We start from the raw sequence: 18,936 nt of genomic DNA, 5'->3' as shown, positions 1-18,936 counted from the left end.
TTTGTTAAGTTTTGTGCTTTTATACAAACTCAATTCAGTGCTTCACTTAAGTGTTTACAATCTGATGGAGGGGGAGAGTATACAAGTAGAATGTTTGTTGATTTTTTGGATACAAAGGGTATAAAACACATGATTTCATGTCCTTATACCCCTCAGCAAAATGGACTTGCTAAGAGGAAACACAGACAAGTGGTTGAGACTGCAGTAACACTCATGAAAGAAGCAAAGTTACCAGCTCAGTTTTGGTTTCATGAATGTTCACATGCTGCATTTCTAATAAACAGAATGCCATGTAGAATATTGCATATGAAATCACCATATCAGGTGTTAATTGGACAAGAACCTGATGTTCAAAATTTGAAGATTTTTGGGCCTACAGTGTATCCATTCATGAGGCATTATAATGCAAATAAACTTGAACCAAGAACAACTCAATGTGTATTTTTGGGATATATGATGGGATATAAGGGAGTAATATGTTATAACATTGGTTCAGGGAAATTAATCCTTCCTAGACATGTTGTACATGATGAAGAGATATTTCCTTATTGGAATATACACGTGTCAAAGGTACAACAGTCTAGTTCTTCATCTTTCCAACATTCAAGGCCTATTACGATTCAATTACCAAGGGATACGATTACTCCATCTTCAGTGCACCAAGATAGAGGATCTGCACAAGCTATAGAAGTCCTTTCACATTCTCAAGGCTCAGATCCAGTAGCTTCAGGAAATTCTGATATGGCAATGTCTCAACCTTCAGAGTCTGCAGTAAGTCAGCATTCTGATACTTAGGTTTCATCTCATCACCATCATTACTCAAGTCCTACAGATTCAAGGTTATCTATGTTACCAGTTCACGATTCTTCACAACTGGAGGTAATTTTACCAATTTCTCAAGCAATTGTACCACATGATATTCAAGCACAAAATGGTAATGAACATTCAATGGTGACAAGGTTGAAGTTTGGTGCCATCCAAAAGAAAAATTATACAGCCTTAATTGCAACGTTCCCAGAGTTAAACACCTTGTAGATAACAAATGATGATCCTTTTGTGGGAGGTTTCTCTTTTATTTCAGAGATTGCAGATTCATTAGAACCTACATGTTTTAGACAAGCAACATCTATTTCACATTGGTAACAAGCAATGCAAGAGGAGTATGATTCACTTCGAATTCAAGGTACTTGGAATTTAGTACCTGCACCAGATCATAGATTAATAATAGGAAGCAAATGGGTGTATAAGGTGAAAAGAAATCCTGATGGTACTGTATCAAGGTATAAAGCAAGACTAGTTGCTCAAGGGTTTTCTCAAGAGCATGGTGTAGATTATTCAGATACTTTTGGTCCAGTTGTGAGACATACAACTGTAAGACTCATTCTTGCTTTGGCTGCAATGAATAAATGGGAATTGAAACAACTTGATGTCAAGAATGCATTTCTGCATGGTGAGCTACAAGAAGAAGTTTATGTGAAACAGCCACAAGGGTTTGTTGATTCAAGTCATCCCAATTATGCATGCAAACTCCTCAAGTCACTATATGGACTCAAACAAGCCCCAAGGGCTTGGAATTCAAAATTTACAAGCTACTTGGTGATAATGGGGTTTACTACATCAGTATCTGATACTAGTTTGTTTATCAAAACTGATAACAATGATATCATCATATTATTGCTCTATGTTGATGATATAATATTGACTAGATCATGTGTGACTAAAGTACAACTCATAGTTCAAGAGCTCTCTTTTGTGTTTGACTTGAAAGATTTGGGGAAGCTGACATATTTCCTTGTTTTATAGATTCAATATAAACCAAATGGAGACATTTTTGTAAATCAGTCGAAATACATAAAGGATTTACTTCATAAGGCATGTATGGATTCTTGCAAGCCTGCCAATACACCATATAGACCACATAATCAAATGATGGTGACAGAAGGAGTGTTACTTTCAGATCCTTGTTCATACAGAAGCATTGTTGGTTCCTTGCAGTATCATACGTTTACTAGACGGGATATTGTGTTTGCTGTGAATACAGTATGTCAACACATGCATTCACTAACTGAGGTTCATTTTGGTGCTGTAAAAAGGATTCTTAGATACCTTCATGGTACGATGCAACATGGTATAGTCTATTCTTCACAATCACAGATGCATCTCACGGCTTTCTCTGATTCTGATTGGGCTGCGGATCTTAATACCATAAGATCAGTGATTGGATATATTGTTTTTCTTGGAGAAAATCCTATTTCGTGGCAATTAAATAAACAAACTTCATTATCTAGAAGTTCTACAAAAGCTGAATACAAAGCCCTTGCTCATACAGCTGCTGATATAGCTTGGGTTAGACAAATTTTGATAGATTTGAAGTGTGTTTTACTTCAACCACCTGTTATTAATTGTGATACCATGTCAGCTATTGCATTAAGTTCGAATCCAGTGTTTCACTCAAGAATAAAACATTTGGATACCGATTATCATTTTGTAAGGGAGAAGGTATAAAAAGGAGATCTTGCAGTGGCCTATGTTCCTACTGACGAGCAAACTACCGATGTTCTAACAAAGGGTCTTCACAGTCCTGCATTCATCAGACATTGTTACAATCTGAAGCTTGTCACCCCAAGCTTAGATTGAGGGGGGATGTTGACAGTAATAACAGCTGGCAATGCCACATCAGCTTAGCTAATAGACTATTGGTGGTTATGTTGGTTAAAGGTGTTATAACTAACTGATATAGTTACTGATGTAAGTAGTGCAAACTATATAAGATGTAATGGAATTACTGTAATCTTCAAGTCAGATCAATACATAAGTTTCTCTCTCTAAACATTCAGTCTCTCTCTAGAACTCTTCTTTCTTCTCCTTTTCTTGTTTGAGTATTCACTACAGATTCGGATTTCAGTATACGTTAACATATATGTGGTTAGCACACACCAACACCGTAGCTGACAACTAAAACTTCAATTAAAATAGTCAACGTTCAAACTTCAAAGGCCTTATACACGCTTTTACTTGCATGCAAAAACTCCAATTTCTGTTCAAAATTGCGATTCAAGAAAATAGTGAAAAAACTCGACAAGAGTTGGTCAAAATACCTCTATACCATTAGTAATGTTAATAAAAAAAAATTGAACCAGGACAACTTAATTACAAAATATACAGTAAAACTTCTTTATCATAATACTCTATATAGGAATAACCTCCTTAATTGTGATAAAAATTTATGGTCCCAACTTGCACTCAGTTATATATGTAAAGAATAAACTCCGCATTATAATAAGATGATTTTTATAGGTCACGTATTAAGACCTCACCCCCATGTAGTAATAATTATTAATAAGTACAAAAATATGCAACGCTACAAATACAAGTTTAAGATGAACTAAAATATTTCTCTATAATTGTTTGAGACAATGTATTATTTTTTTAAAGTTTATATCATGCTTTTGAGCTTGCAAGTACGTAATATCTCGTCAAATGGACTGTTTCTAGCTTCTCAAGCATGTTTCCGATAAGCATTAAACTTAAAGAGAGTACTACATACAACATGCACTAGATTTTAAAGATTGAGTGTCTTTCTTTTTTCAATGTTACATCTTAGAAATTGACGTACTCCACTAATAATATTTTTTAGCTACACCTCTATTAAGTAATAACGTCCCTAAAGTTATAAAATTCTCTTGGTTCTAACATGATGACTATATAGAGGTTTTACTGTCTAGATTAATTAAGTAAACAAAGCTATAGCTCGTTTCCAAAAAAAAAAAAAACAAACAAGGCTATAGCTCAACTTAAGAGTAAAAAGAACGATTGTGTTTTATTAATTAGCCTTGATTTGTTATAGGCCCACAATATGGTGAAGCCATAAAACCAAAGCCCTTGCGGGTATGACGACCCATTCAATTCAAAGTTAAAACTAAAGCCCTTGCGGGTATGACGACCCATTCAATTCAAAAGTTAAAACCAAAGCCCTTGCGGGTATGACGACCCATTCAATTCCAAGTCAAAACAAACAAATAGATTTATAAAAATCAAAGTCAAATGAAAGTTGGTCTTAATTGATGCCTATAAAAGAGGCCCCCGTATTCCCCATCTATTCATTCCTTCAATTCATTCATTACTTCAATCCTTTCTATTTTTCAGACAGACAAAAGAAGCAAAATCTAGTTTCCAACAAACCTTTATCTTTATCTTCATTCATTCATTCCTTCTTCTTCCACAGAATAAAGAAGCAAAATAATCTTTGTCTGCCCAACAAAATGAAGTTTCTAAAAATGTTTTTGGTGGCAGTGTTTTTTGTGGTTTTTCTTATGAACATGCAATCGTCCGAAGCCTGCAGAGTGTTGCATGGAGAAGAAAAGTTTATGCATCAGATGAAGAATGATGTTTTGCATCAGATGGATCGTCCCTTCTTCCCTTTGATCAGGCAAATACTTAGGGGCACTGTCCCTCCCGGAGGTCCTAATCCAACTAAACCTTGAAGTAGTACCAATTCCAAAGACTCTGCAACCATCAACGAAAAGCACTAGCAGAATTAATTTTTAACCCCTTTTAAACATTTGATATATTTTCTTAGCAGTGAATAAGTACAGGAAAATGCCTGCAGTTTAGGGTTTTTTTTTTTTTTTCTTATATAAGATGTGTAAGAATGTAAAAAAAAAAGTGTATTAGGTTCCTAATGTGTATGAAATTGACTGAATAATACGAAGTACAGAGAAAATTATATATATTTATTAATTTCTTTTTGTGCCTGTGTGCATCTGTAGCTCTAGCATGGGTTTGTTACCTTTTAATTTAACAGTGAGTTTAAAATCAAACACCATTTTGTTGACCAGAAATTAAACTATAAAATTGCGAAAATATATTACCTGGTCTACAAACACCTCTGACAGTGTTTTGCATAGAGATATACATAAGTATTATACCACAAATGTGTGTGTTTGTGTTAGAGTGAAAGCTCTACATATCTGGTTTGAAATTAAGGCACCTTTTTTAGTCTAATTTTAAAGTGAGACGGTTTCGCCATCACTTAGTGTTATTTAGCATTCCACTCATTACAACATGAATGGATAGGTAATACCATGTGACGGTGTAACTGTTACACTGATAAAATAACTCGTGCCGGAGAAAAAAACCCTTTCAACTAAACAGTGCCATTCACAATTTGAAGCCAACACCAATCCTTTCAACTAAATATTTCAGTTCACAAAAAGTGCATGGTGTATGACAGTGTCTAACATTACATGATATCTGAAATTAGTATGCATTAATAACGTGAGTCATGCAATAACATATGAACGTTTTGTTTGTTTTACAATGTCATGCAATATCATGAACTATATGCCTGTGGACTGTGGAGCATCAAATTCAAAATATATATCAAACAGTTGGCGCGCGCTAGCTGTTAGTTGGATCCATGGTTTTGGTGTTAATTCATACGCTCCTCCCCGTTGAGTTTGATTTAAACTTATTAACGTTGTTTTGCATCATTTAAAAAATAATAATCATCAAGAAAATTTACATGCAAAAGGAAAACTAATGAAAAATGCTTGAAAACTTTGAGTTTTAACGATAAGGACAAAATAAAGGGTAAAGTAAATAGTATCAGGTTTGACTTTTTAGTGTAAAAATGTGATTTTTCTTTAAAATGAACAGTACCGTGGGCTTTTTGTTAAAACTCCCAAATATATATATATGGAATGTATTAAGTGACGCACGTCTTTTTTTGGGTTATAACATTAAGTGACAAATGTGATCACTTTGTGTATGCCACGTGTCACCATCCTATGAGGTGATTAGTTGGGATGGTTAATAGCAGTTAACTATAGATAATGCTAGGGACCAAATTTATACGCCACAGCACCATATCTACCATGGCTGATTGTCCATGGACATAAGAAGTCCGTTATAAAAAGTCCAATTTAATGACAGACGTTTGAAGTTCGTGGTAAATAAATTAGTTTAACAACAGGCGTAGAGTGATCAGTGACTGAAGGTGTTGAAGCAACATGTGTTTAAAGCCCATTGTGGTTTGGCTATATATTATCACGAGGCATGTCTGTGGTTACAAAAATTTTGACAACAGCGACATTTTAAATCTACCACAAACTGTAAGTACTGTCGTTATAATTATAATTTTTCATTTTTTTAATCAACCAGTATAAGAATACACACTCAAATTTCAGATCTCAATGAAACCTATTTACCGTTTTCATATCAGACACTGCCAACCACTAGGTCTCACCCCCTATTCTTATGTCGACAATTACTCCGACCCCAAACTACTCATTTCTTTGCCTTGTTCGTATACACTATTCGAACCCTAATTTTTTTTTCTATTTCTTTGGGCATGTCAGGTATTCCCAATCTATAGGATCTTCGTCTTCGTCTCCAACTAGAGAGCACGAGATCTCGCTGGTGTATATCTCGGTGGATTTCAGAGGCGGTGGCGGAATAGGAATCGATCTCTGAGATCGATTAAATTCTGGGCGGCGAATCTCCACCATTGATGAAATTGTGATTCTTTCTTTCTATGTTATAACTTCTTCAGGTGTGCGCTCGGTATATTTCTTTAATTTTGATTTCTCAAATTGCTATTGTTTATTAGATTTTGCTTCGATCTGATTCCAGTTGAGTTCGATTTCGAACTTGAATTTAAATTTGATTTTGATTTACATATGTCCAAATTTCGTTGAAGGTATTACTTCTTCGATTTTGATTTCAAGTTCTCCATTTTGGTGATTTTGATCTCAAGTTTTAAAATCGAAAGATTAGGGATCGGGGATTGGGCTAGGGTTTCAAAACCAGAGAGATGGAGTTGGATTTATGGCTTTCTCTATGAAAATGTGTGTTTTGGGGTTTCGAATGGTGAGCATTGAAGGGGTTAAGGAGTTTGAAAACTGAGAGACTGAGGGCTGCACTAGTTTTTTAATTGCATGCTTGTTTCTGCAATCCAATCAGAGTGCTTGGTTTTTTTTTTTTTTTCGTTGTTATCTGAATTTAATGATATTATTTAGACAATTTTGACTCCCAACTCCTTAAGTGTGATTCTGATTATACTCTTTTTGGAATTGTGTTTCTTGAATTCCATCCCAAATTGTGATTCTAATTTCCCCTTCTTGGTCTTTAATCATACCAAACTCAATGCTTATTCATGCTTATAATTTTAGTTTGTGGAGTTTGATTTTATCACCAATTGTTTACTTGAAAACTTTAATTAGTGGGCAGCCTTTGGAGAAAAAGTTATGAAATTCTGGTGTTGAATATGGAAAATAAAAATCAATCGTTATCGTCAGTCCGTCTTGAATTAGTAATCTAATGAAATTAATATTTCAAGACTCTAGATTTGAGACATGCTAGCCCTCTTCTCCACAGGTAGTTTTTAACTTTTTATATGTTTTAAGTTTTTTTTAATATAAATTTTGAGTGATGTTTCATTCTTAAGCCGTGGTTTCTTTGCTTTGCAGTTTCCAGTTTCTATTTGTACAAAGAACTTGCAGACAAGGTAAGAATTTCATATTAATTTTTGGGCTAATTAATGATTTAGTTTATAGTATTGGTTTGGTTACTAATGTTTATGGTTTATTAAAAACAAAAAAGTCTCTGTTTATGGTATTGATTTGGTTAATCTTGTATAGTATATGTTTGCATAAATATATGTAGTTTTAGAGGGATGCATGAATAGAAAGGTTTAGAGGCAAAAACTGTACATGAAATTCTAGTTTTAGAGGCAGAGCAGTTGAGAGGAATACCTAGAAACCTGAGAATTGATGATTGTAAGTTAAGCTCTGTATTTACTTCATTCACTGTATATGCAATTCTAATTTTGCACTACATGCTCTTGTTAGAGTTAGGTCTGTATATCTGTTCGATTCTTTACTGGTTAATTTTTGGCTTCTTATTTGGACTATTGGAGATTCATATATCTCTACAAGCTAGTTAACTTTTGACTTTCTTTCTTTTGATCCATATGCTTATGTCCACGTAGATAGAGAGAGGCAACAATTGTTAAGGGTCAAGCATTAGGGGCAGTATTTCACTCTCAAGGCCCTTTTGTTTGGAGGTATTCAAAGAAATCTGAAGTGTTCAAGCGACAATGTCCTTGTTATGGCCTATTTGATACTTCTTGGATGGTTTGGTATTTCTTAGTATAACTCATTGGTTTGTTATTAGTTTTAGTGTACAGCTTGTAATAATTGAAATTTTAATCTATGATTTTTTATGTAATCGTTATATTGTAGTAAATATGCAATTTGTATATAAATATTTATATATATAATTTTTATTGAATTTTTTTTTTAATTTTTGGGAATTGTTTTATAACGGGCATTGTTTTTGGTCAATTTGGAATCCACAACGTCTATAGTGCACGTGGTGTTAGATTTTAATCTACCACGGGCACAATCCGTGGTTCCGTGGTTGCATCACATTAGACAACGAGCATAGCCTGTAGTTGAAACTATGACTTTTTATCACATCCAGATTACTAACGGGCACATTGTTCGTGGTGGATTGCAATCTACCATGGGCATCAACCATTATAGATGAGCTTTTTTTCTTCTAGTTGCAAACAAATGATGTGTCACCGACATGAAATAAGCACGTTAATCAACGCTTAAGTTATAATCTAATCATCCACATCCACATTCACACCATTTGGCTTAGTAATTTGCTCTCTCTAGCATTACACATATATATACAAGAAGAAAAACCCACATCTATCACGGTGAATGCCCGTGGTTGATTGCAATCTACCACGGACATTGTGCCCGTTACTATTCTGGACATGATGAAAAGTTTGAAGTTCTACCACGATCAAAGCATGTTATCAATTAAATAAAAAGTACAAGACATCATCTTATCTACCACAACAATTTTAGCGTTAAGATTATAAAATTTGTATAATGAAAATACGGTATTTGAAAAAAAGTATGGTATGTGCATTCCCTCGTGAGAGTGTTTATTACACCAAATCATAATAGAAACTAATCTAGTCATTCTTTATATCATGCATGACATTAATTTAAGGTCAAATGGGACTTCAGCGATCACGATAAAATTCAACTTTTTTATATTCATGCCGTGTAAAAGGTTAGCACACCCAATACTACAAACTTTCAAAGGTCTTTGTAAACGCTTCCCCACCATATCCTTTAGTTCTCAGTTCTCATCAGTTTGCCAAGGAAGCAAATGAATTTGATCAATTCCCAAATTTCTCACTCGGTTTACTATTCAATTTCTAACATTTTGAAACGACCGTCAATGGTCAAAACATATAAATATAGCTCGGTAAATGTTATTGAAAATTTCAAGTCGTATAATATCAGTTCTGTTAGTCCATACAATATTTCATATATATATAATAGCAGAGCTAGCAAGCCCTATAAAATATCCCCCCACTTATTATTCATTGCAACTCAATCCTTCCGATTTCCATCTTTTATTTGCATTGCATACAGCTTGAGAAGAAAAGAGAAGAAAAAAAGAGCAAATTAATAAAGTCATTGTTTGACAAACAAGGAACAACATGAAGTTTTTAAATATACTTTTGGTGGCAATGGTAGTGGTTTTTCTTGTGAACACGCAGTCGAATGAGGCCTGCAGAGTGTTGTATCATGGGAAAGACAAGTTGATGACGGTGAAGAAGGATGTTTTGCATAATCAGGACTTCCCTATTGAGGATCTGATTATCAGGCAAGTACTGCTGAAGGCTCCTGCCCCACCCGGCGGTTCGAATCCAACAGAACCTGCAAAAGTTAATTAGATTTTTATTCCACAACGTTTAATTTATATTTAATCTTCTTGACAGTGAATAAGTACAGGATGCTGCATTGTTTCCTTGGATAAGTTGTGTAAGCTGTAAAAAAAAGGTTCATTAGCTTTCCCAATTTAAATGATTATATTTGACAGAATATACATAATACAAAGTAATAAAGACGAAATTCCTTCTTTTTTATTTCTGTTTCTGGTTTATTTATATTTTGCACATGTATGTAGGAGTGAGGATCAAACTGATCGGTTCAAATTGTAAGGAGCAATTTGGTTCGGTATTGATCATCAACAATTCAAACGGTCTCAAAATCGAACCAAACGATAAAACCATGATTTTGATCCTATACAAATCACAACCGAACATCCCTTTCTTATTGTATTCGTATTTTCTTCACATGTACATGTTGGCCTATGTACTAACAACAAAATTGCAAAAGAAAAAAAGGATTGGACTTGGACACAAATATTTGGTTTGGTTTGATTTAATTTCACCCAGATTTTATTTAAAATGGAACAAAAATGATCCATCATTTAATAATTGGTTGGGTCACTAGTTTAGGTGCGAAACATGTTTAAATCAGACTGTGCCCACTGTAACGACCTGTCCCCAAATATTTCAGTTTTATAAGCGTGAAATTACGAAAATGCCCTTCAAGGCAAAACGTTGACTTTTGTTGACTACCTTGTTGTATCACGTAAGGTTCTTTTCCTTGGCATGTCCTTGTAGTACTCGTCACTACGAATACATGGGCATAAGGGAAATTGAAATTGGTGCTAAGATGGAGATTTTACGGACTCACGAACGTGAAGGGCAATTTGGTAATTTTATGTTGGGGATATTCTTGTGTATGCTTTTTGTGAGCTGTGGGGCCCACACCCCACTTTCCCTCCTTCCCCATGTTCACCCCACTTTCCCTCCTTCCCCATGTTTTCTCCCCCGATGCTCTCGAACTCTCTTGAAATCTCTCCCTCATCTCTCTATCATTCTCTCATTCTTTCCAAGCAACACACACACAACACCACCACCACATCACGTCGCCTCTTTGGCAAGCCTTTATACCACTTGAACCCTCCAGACCACCACCATCTTCTCTCCCTATTTCTCTCCCTCGAGTTTGTGATCGCTATGCAAGAACAATAAAGGTTCTTAACAACTTCGACCTAGGTAAGACTCGGGATGCCTGCGATCCTTTCTCTTTTCGATGTTCGTGAGATGCTCATGATGAATTAGGGTTGAGTTTGGGACTAATTATTCATGCATGCTTGTGTTCTTAGAATCTCTAGTTTTTGGCAATAAATCAGATAGCTTGAAAGCCAAATTCTGGCCAACTCCGGCCACTGCTGACTTAGGGTAAGTAGAACGTGGGAAATGGTTAAGATTTAACCCCAAATCAGAGCCGAGGAAGTTTCTTGGCCAAAATCCCTAGAATTCTGATTCTCCTTCGTTGGGTCCAGTGAGCCCCGAGCCCAATCGGGTCAACCCGACCCACAACCCAAAACCAGACCCAAATCCAATATGAAATCTGGTCCAAATCCTCGACCCAAAATCCAATCCATTAACTAAGGCCCAACCCTATAACTCGGCCTAACCGAGTAACCTAAGCCCAGATTCGACCTGAGCCTGAAACACAGTTTCCACGGTCAGCTCATAGGCCATGCGTGGACGCTGCTATGGCCGGCGCATGAAGCACACGCGCCTCCATCGAAGGTACTGTGCTCCGCCGTCGTCCATGGCGGCATCAATGACTTTTTTGACAAACTTTCTAGTGACCATCTATGCGCGTGCAATGGCGCGTTAGGGAACCCGATGTCCCTTCTTAGGTTTTTCGACGTGCCAAATCCAAATCCGTTGTTCGTTTCCCCAAATTCTATCGTTTTAGTAGAGTTTTATTAAACGATCTCCATTTGTGTTTAGGTGCATCAATTGGAAGTGATTCTATCATCCCTAGTTTGACCGGCTTTCCTAGAATTGAATATCTGTGAGTGGACCCCTTCTTAACTTGCATGTTTTATAAAATATTAGGCATGCATTCACGAAAAGCATGATTTCATAATCTTACGTTTTATGCGTTATTTATGATTTATCGAATTTATGTTTTACGAAAGGTTATGAATTATTGGTTTTCTGTATTTGAAATTCTCTAGATTACGAATATGATTTATATTATGAATTTATGAATATGATTTATCATGGTTTATGAATTGATGTTTTGAGCCCTTGAGCTCCGGAGATTTGTTATGAGTTTTTGAGATACGTTTTGGTACTTATGTAGTGGGTTATCATACAATATATACACACAACACGGGTATGTAGACGTCTATGGCCATAGGACACAATTGTTGATATTTATGTCATACCCCCAACTTCACTGGCGAAACCAGTGCCGGACAGCTTCACTAGCCACTGCTACTGTCGATGTGTTATGTATATTTGGGTATTTTTCTTCTCTAGCGTAACCTATAGTCGTACAGCTTCACCTTCGGGTGATAGGGCCTACCATGTTCCTTCACTGGCGTAATCGGGTGTCGTACAGCTTCACCTTCGGGTGATGGACATGTTATGCCTTCGGGCGACTATGATACCCCTAGTGGAGTACATAATTGATGTGATTTACAGATGTTTTACGAATTTACCTTCGCGCAGCTATACTACCATATCTGAGTACAGGCTTATATGTAAGTGTTTTATGAATGTTTTTCATGGCATGCTAGATTTTTCGGAAAAAAAACCTATTCTGTAGTATTATATAATGTTTCTCAAAACAAGAGCTAGTATGTTCAGAAACAAAATGATTTTCTTATTACTAGTATTATTATTATAAATTTTGGTCCACTCACTCTTTTGTTTTGCATCCCCTTCAGGAGTTAGAATTGAGGCACACAATCCTAGCGTCTGGGCATTTCCGCTTAGGTATCTTCGAGTCTTTTCAAAGTAGAACTCATTCCTTTATTCATACACTTTTATTGTAATTCTTTCACATTATTCATGATTAGTTGTATGCTCTAAACATGTTTCTGCTTTGGCATATTTCTGTCTAATTACCTATTTTATTTGTATGCATGTTTAATATGGCTTCATCACCCTCAGGTGTCGGCCAATACATGCCTATCCTAGTATTTGGGGATATCGAGGTTGAGGCGTGTCACCAACCTTTGACAAACAAATCTTATATATGAATTATTTATAAATTAATTAAAATTCTATTATGATCCTAGGTACCGTTTGGTACGTGAGATGGGACGGAATGCGCTCGTCCCACGTTTGGTGAGCCAAAGACAGTGAGACGCGTTGTCTTACAAAACGAATTTTGGTTAAATTTATGTTTCACCTCCCCTCCTGGAATGACTCGTTCCACCCCGTGGAACACAAAATTATAAAATTTTAAGACAACAATGCCCCTTATATTTTTCAATAATTACACCTTTTTTTTTCTTCTTCACAATATCTGCAGGACCTTGGCATCGAGGCCAACGACACCAAACATCAATTGAGAGTAAGTGGCGGTGACAAGAATAATGTTTCCGGCGACTGAGAGAGATGTTTTGACGACCGTGACATGGATCTTTTCGCAAATGAGATATTTTCTTCCACCATCCCTGACCCACTGTCCTCTCACTCTAATCACCCACAAGCCCTAACATCACCTCTCCGCCATTACCAAAGCTTTATTTCAAACTTCCTCAATTTCAATGGCAACATTTGAAATTAGCAACCCACCACCATATATGTGAACAAAACCCATCTGAAGACAACACGACTTCATAGTATTAGTGTGAAATTGAGAGTTCCAAATCAAGTCGTAAAGATTCTCGGATCCCGACCTGACCTTAATATCCTCCCTCAGCCACTACCATCTAATGGTTTTGTACAAACAAGTTTTTGGGTTATATAGCCTAAATCTTTGAAGATTTAAAATAGTTTCCAGGTTAGATACCAAACAAGTTTTAGGGTTGTAAAAAAAATTGTTCTTGAGAGAAGTTCATCCAAGTCGTGCAGAAAATCCTTCATATATATGGTTGTAGAAAATCCAAGTTTTGCAGGTAATCCATGAGGTTGAGTCGATGGTGTCAACAAAGAAACTTGGGTGAGTTTGTCATTTAGTCCTTCGTTCCATTCCATCCTACGCGTACCAAACACATAATAGAATGATTGTCCCATTCCATCATATGCGTACCAAACGTAGCATGAAACCTCTATTTTGTTCCATTCCATCCCGTTGGTCCTGTTCCATCCTATCTTCGTACCAAACGCTACCATAGGGAAACTTCGGAAATCTTGAAAACATGTGTATATCTTTTTCCCATTACATACTATTAATCTACATCCCATGTAAACAAAAAATTGATCATTTTGACAATTAAGAAACCTTCCACTGATTAACCCAACACGTTCAATTCCAATTTTCTCAGTCGTGTCTATGGAATATAATTGATCAACTTTTGAGTATTAATTTCTTCATGTTCACTCTTTAACCAGAACGGAGAAGGGAAGAAAAAGCGAATAAAAAGGGAATGCGATATCTAAAGAGTAAAGCATAAAACGGCGTCTAACTTACCTTTTCTCCTTGAATTCATATACTGTATATTTGTTCTCATATCTTACTATTTGTGTTCTCCCTTTCTATCTGGGATTATAGCTATACCTATATTATGGTTGGAAAAGCTTTTTTTTTTTTTCTTTTTTCTCCCTTTCTCTGTAGGATATTTTGGTCGGGCCTTTCTCTGTAATGATTTAGCCATATATCCTACTATGGTTTGGAAAGATTTTGATTTTATATTTTTTCCTAGCCTATTTAGAACTTTGTTTTCGGGAAAGGAAATAAGCCTACAACAAACTAGTATAAATAGAGGGTTTAGCATTCTCCAGTTCTCAACACACCCACCTTTAATTTTCCTCGAGTTTTCAGCTTTAGCCAGCTTCAATTGACCTTGTTTTTGTTTGTAGAGAAATAGTGTACACTTTAGTCGATTTTAGTGATCAAGATGTCTGAAATAGGTTCAACAACCCCACCAACTAAAGGAAGTAAATTAATGCAACCACAAAATATGCCATGCCTGTCAGCACCGAAGAAGTATCGAACTCCCAATAATGCGATGGGCTGTTTGATATAATCTATATATGTAAGAGAAACTCTATAGTTGATTAAAACTATTTTTGCATATATATGTTTGGAATTCAATTAGTTGTCGTGGTAGTGTGCCATGCTACTGACCGGCGGCTCCTACTTATCGACATCTAATGGCTGTTCAGACTAATTCGGTTAAGTGTTCTTCTGCATGCAGACAACTCAAAGAACTCCCCGAGCAATTTTTTCTGATATTCCAGGTTTTTTATTTTTTATTTTTACCCTGCTTAATGCAACATTATTTAACTACAGATGACACAAAACATGGTCTTGAAAGTTGAAGCGAGGTAGAGCTTAACGATCAAGGGAATAATTTGAAGCCTATATATGTAACCGGAAAAAAATAACAAATTCCTCACAAGCCTTGAGTATTTGCTCAATCATATATGGTAAATAACATGGTCTATTAATTCATGATATTTAAAATGCCTGTAACATGCATGCAGGAATTTTGCAACTAAGGCCATCTCCAATGAAGAGGGCTAAAGGTTTAAAAGCAAAAAAATTGGCCTGATTTATTCAAAAATTCATCTCCAACTGACTACTGAGCTATAATTCTATGGAGCCCATTAGGCCATTATTTGGCCTAAAGGGCATGAGATTGACCAAATGTAGCCCCCTCTTAGCCCTTTTTGGGGCCCAGCTTCTTAGTTGCAATAATTAATTCAAATTCAGTGGATTGATTTAAAAACATCCAACGGTAGTTTAGTTAAAATAACCAATAAATTTATGGGTTTTGATCACAAATGGTCCCTTAAATTGACTCTCATCATCAAGATGGTCCTTGAAATTAGAAATCAATCAATGTAGTCCTTGAAAATAGGTATTGCAAATCAATTTAGTCATTCCATCACAATTCTATTAAAAATTTCGTTAAGTACTGATGTGGCACCTAAATAGGCCCCACAACATTTACAGGTTTATATCACAAATGGTCCCTAAAATTGACCTACATCATCAAAATGGCCCCTGAAATTGACCCACACCATCAATATGGTCCCTAAAATTGAAAATCAATCAATGTAGTCCATGAAAATAGGTGTTGTAAATGAATATGATCATTCCACCACAATTCTGTAAAAAAATTTGTTATGTGCTGATGTGGGTTTAATAATTAATTAAAAAAAGTTGTCTAAATACCTTTTTGCACAATGAATTTCTCTTTTCTTCTTATAGTAGGGTCTCCTCCGAAGAGAGCTCCCTTCCATAAATTCTCAAAGCCACAATGCTTAACCAAGGCCTAAAAAGGGCGTGTGGAAAGATTTTTCAACAAACAATGGACACACCTCGGTTATAACCTCATTATCTCAAGGTAGATCTCGCATTCTTTGCATCACCAGACCACCAGGAAAGCGCCGAACAAGCTCTCCAAGATTAAGGTTGTTGTTGGAGCAATATTAGAAAATATGAAAAAATAACAATATAATTCCAATGATAATAATCATAAAGAAATTCACAACATCAATTATATTTGAGATTAATATAAACAACTAGAGTGAAAGTTAGAATAACTGACAAACTTGGAGATTGAGGCTTGCATAAATGCAATGTCCTAAAGATAGAATTTTGCCCCTACTCTTGTGCTTGTAGTTCGGTAGGCGTCCATCTCCCAGGATTCAACAATCTATAATCCGAAGTCAAAGCACTTCAATCTTTGGACTCTAGCGAACTTTATATATTTTGTACTCTCAAGACACGACTCGGAATTTGACACACGAATCATTTGAGAAACAAAGTGGGGAAACCCTATTTCTCAAGACTAAAAATTAACTCTAATTTTCTATCTTTAATACCAATGGTTTCATGTGTTTATATAGAATCCAACTTCTACTTATTAAAGAGATGTAACTTTTCATCTATAAGTATACATCACTTATCAAGTATCACCTAAACAACATAACCTTTCTAAGAAATTGGTTAACACTATTTTTCATTCAATTGTTAAAATTATATATTACAATATTTCATATCATAATATATAATTTCCAACAGTTGTGAGGATGTTGATTGCCTAGGATGAATCATGCTATGGGTTCAATTTCTCATCCACCACACTTTGATGGTGACAACTATGCTGCGTGGAAGGCAAAAATGAAATCGTTTTTGTGGGCGCAAGACGACAAGGTGTGGCTTGCTGTTGAAGAAGGTTGGGAACCTCTGATGATCAAAGAAACAAAATGTGAAGGAAAGTCCTTTGATTCTATATCTAAGCTCAAGCCTAGGAAAGAATTGAGCAATGATGAGCGTAGCTCTAGCACTTTTAACCAAAAGGCTTTGAATACTTTCTTCATAGCCGTTTCGCCAGAACAATTCGATTACATAAGCAAGTGTACAATGGCGAAAGAAGTTTGGGATATTCTTGAAGTTACTAAACTGTTAAAGAATCCAAGTTTCAACATCTCATCACAAAATTTGAAAATATCACAATGTTTGATGATGAGAGTTTCTTTGACTTATATGCTAAGCTTAGCGTAATTGTCAATGGCTGCCACAATCTTGGTGACAGCATTCCAAAATATAGAATTGTGAAAAAAGATCTTAAGATCACTTCCTATGAGGTTTCATATTAAAAGGACTGCAATTGAGGAATCAAAAGATCTAAACACCTACAAGCTCGAACAACTGATTGGCCCTCTGCAAACATGAGTTAGAGCTTCCTAATTCCAATAAGATGAAAAACATTGCTCTCAAAGATGTCAAAGAAGAAGAAAGCGATGGCTCAATTGATGACTTGTTCGAAGATGAATTGGTTGCATTAACCATGCAAATTAGAAGGTTTCTCAACTCTCAGAATTCCAAGGGTCGTGAGCAACGAACCAACTTAGGTTCAAACTCTAGAAACTTTCGTTCTCTAGATGTCTCACATGACAAAGCATCTAAATCCTCTAGAACTAGGGAGTGTAAGAGTTCTAACAATAGAGCGCAATGTCATGAATGCCAAGGGTATGGACATATTGCTTATGAGTGTGCAAATACTATCAAGAAGAAGGAGAAGAAGAATAAGGCAATGAATGTTACTTGGAGAGATAATGATTCAGGAGATGCATCTTCCTCTGAAAATGAAAAGGATACAACTACCTTTATAGGAACTATTGATGGATATGACACAGAAGGTTCATTTGTTGAGGAACCTGACTTGGAAGAAATCCTGAGAAAATATTCTAATCTTTAAGACATCAGTGTGCAAGTAAAGAAAAGAAGGATAACTCTAACTCGAAAAAGAAACTTGCATTAGCTGAAAGTGAAAAGAAGGAAGCTAAAGCTGAGCATCAATCTTAGTTAGACAATAGAGAGAAACTATGAGAGTCATTGTTAGAGAAGATACATATTCTTCAAACCACAAAAGCACTCTCACGTTTGATAAGAAAGTTCTTTAGGATGAACTAGTTGAGATAAAAAACAAAGTTCAGGAATTAAGCATGTTCGGGAAAATTTGACAAGATGCTTAGCTATGGAAAGAATTTTGGAGATAAAAAAGGTCTAGGATTTGAGTTTGAAAAGACTATTAGTTCTTCTTCCATCACAAGATTTGTCAAAGCGTTTGATATTTCCTAGCTTGAAAGTAGGTGTCAATCCAGTTTTAGGTCTTACTTCTGAAACTTCTACAATCTTTGCAAATGTGTCAAATCCTGCCAAGACTTCAGTTAATCCTAACAAACCCAAACAATCTAGGAAGTTCATTCCTATATGTCATTTTTGTGGGATTCCTGGTCACATCCGGCCTAAGTGCAATAAGCTTAGGAAGAAAAATTCTTCTCAAGAAAAAAGTTTCAATGAACTCTAAAAAAGCAAATCTTAAGAAACAATTTGTGACTTATTTGAAAGAGATTAATCGGATTGCAAGAATTATATATGTTCCGAGTACGGTTGTTCCAAAAGTGCAACAAGTTTGGAGAATAAAAGAGAATCAAAGTGGTGTATTTGTCAATTCCTCTCCACCTTCAAATTGTTTATATTGACTGAGCTCTCTCTTTGCAAATGCTTTCATTTATGTATGCTTGCATGTTCATATAGCATTGATACTGCATTTTTCTGT

At 35.7% G+C, this 18,936-nt stretch overlaps 2 long non-coding RNA genes across 2 annotated transcripts in view; both read left to right on the top strand.

Moving 5' to 3' along the window:
- The first annotated feature begins 4,112 nt into the window (after positions 1–4,112).
- Positions 4,113–18,936, top strand: part of LOC126622099 (uncharacterized) — a 43,291-nt gene continuing 28,467 nt past the window's right edge. The window contains exon 1 of the long non-coding RNA XR_007623331.1: positions 4,113–4,665. This is a non-coding gene — a long non-coding RNA (uncharacterized LOC126622099). The remainder of the gene's footprint in view (positions 4,666–18,936) is intronic.
- Positions 6,255–8,224, top strand: LOC126622098 (uncharacterized). The gene is made up of 3 exons (XR_007623330.1): positions 6,255–6,553; positions 7,470–7,507; positions 7,991–8,224. It is a non-coding gene; the product is annotated as an uncharacterized LOC126622098 (long non-coding RNA).

Source organism: Malus sylvestris, chromosome 5, assembly GCF_916048215.2.
Source record: "Malus sylvestris chromosome 5, drMalSylv7.2, whole genome shotgun sequence".
NCBI classification, from domain to species: domain Eukaryota; kingdom Viridiplantae; phylum Streptophyta; class Magnoliopsida; order Rosales; family Rosaceae; genus Malus; species Malus sylvestris.
This window is presented reverse-complemented; position numbering and strand designations above follow the sequence as displayed.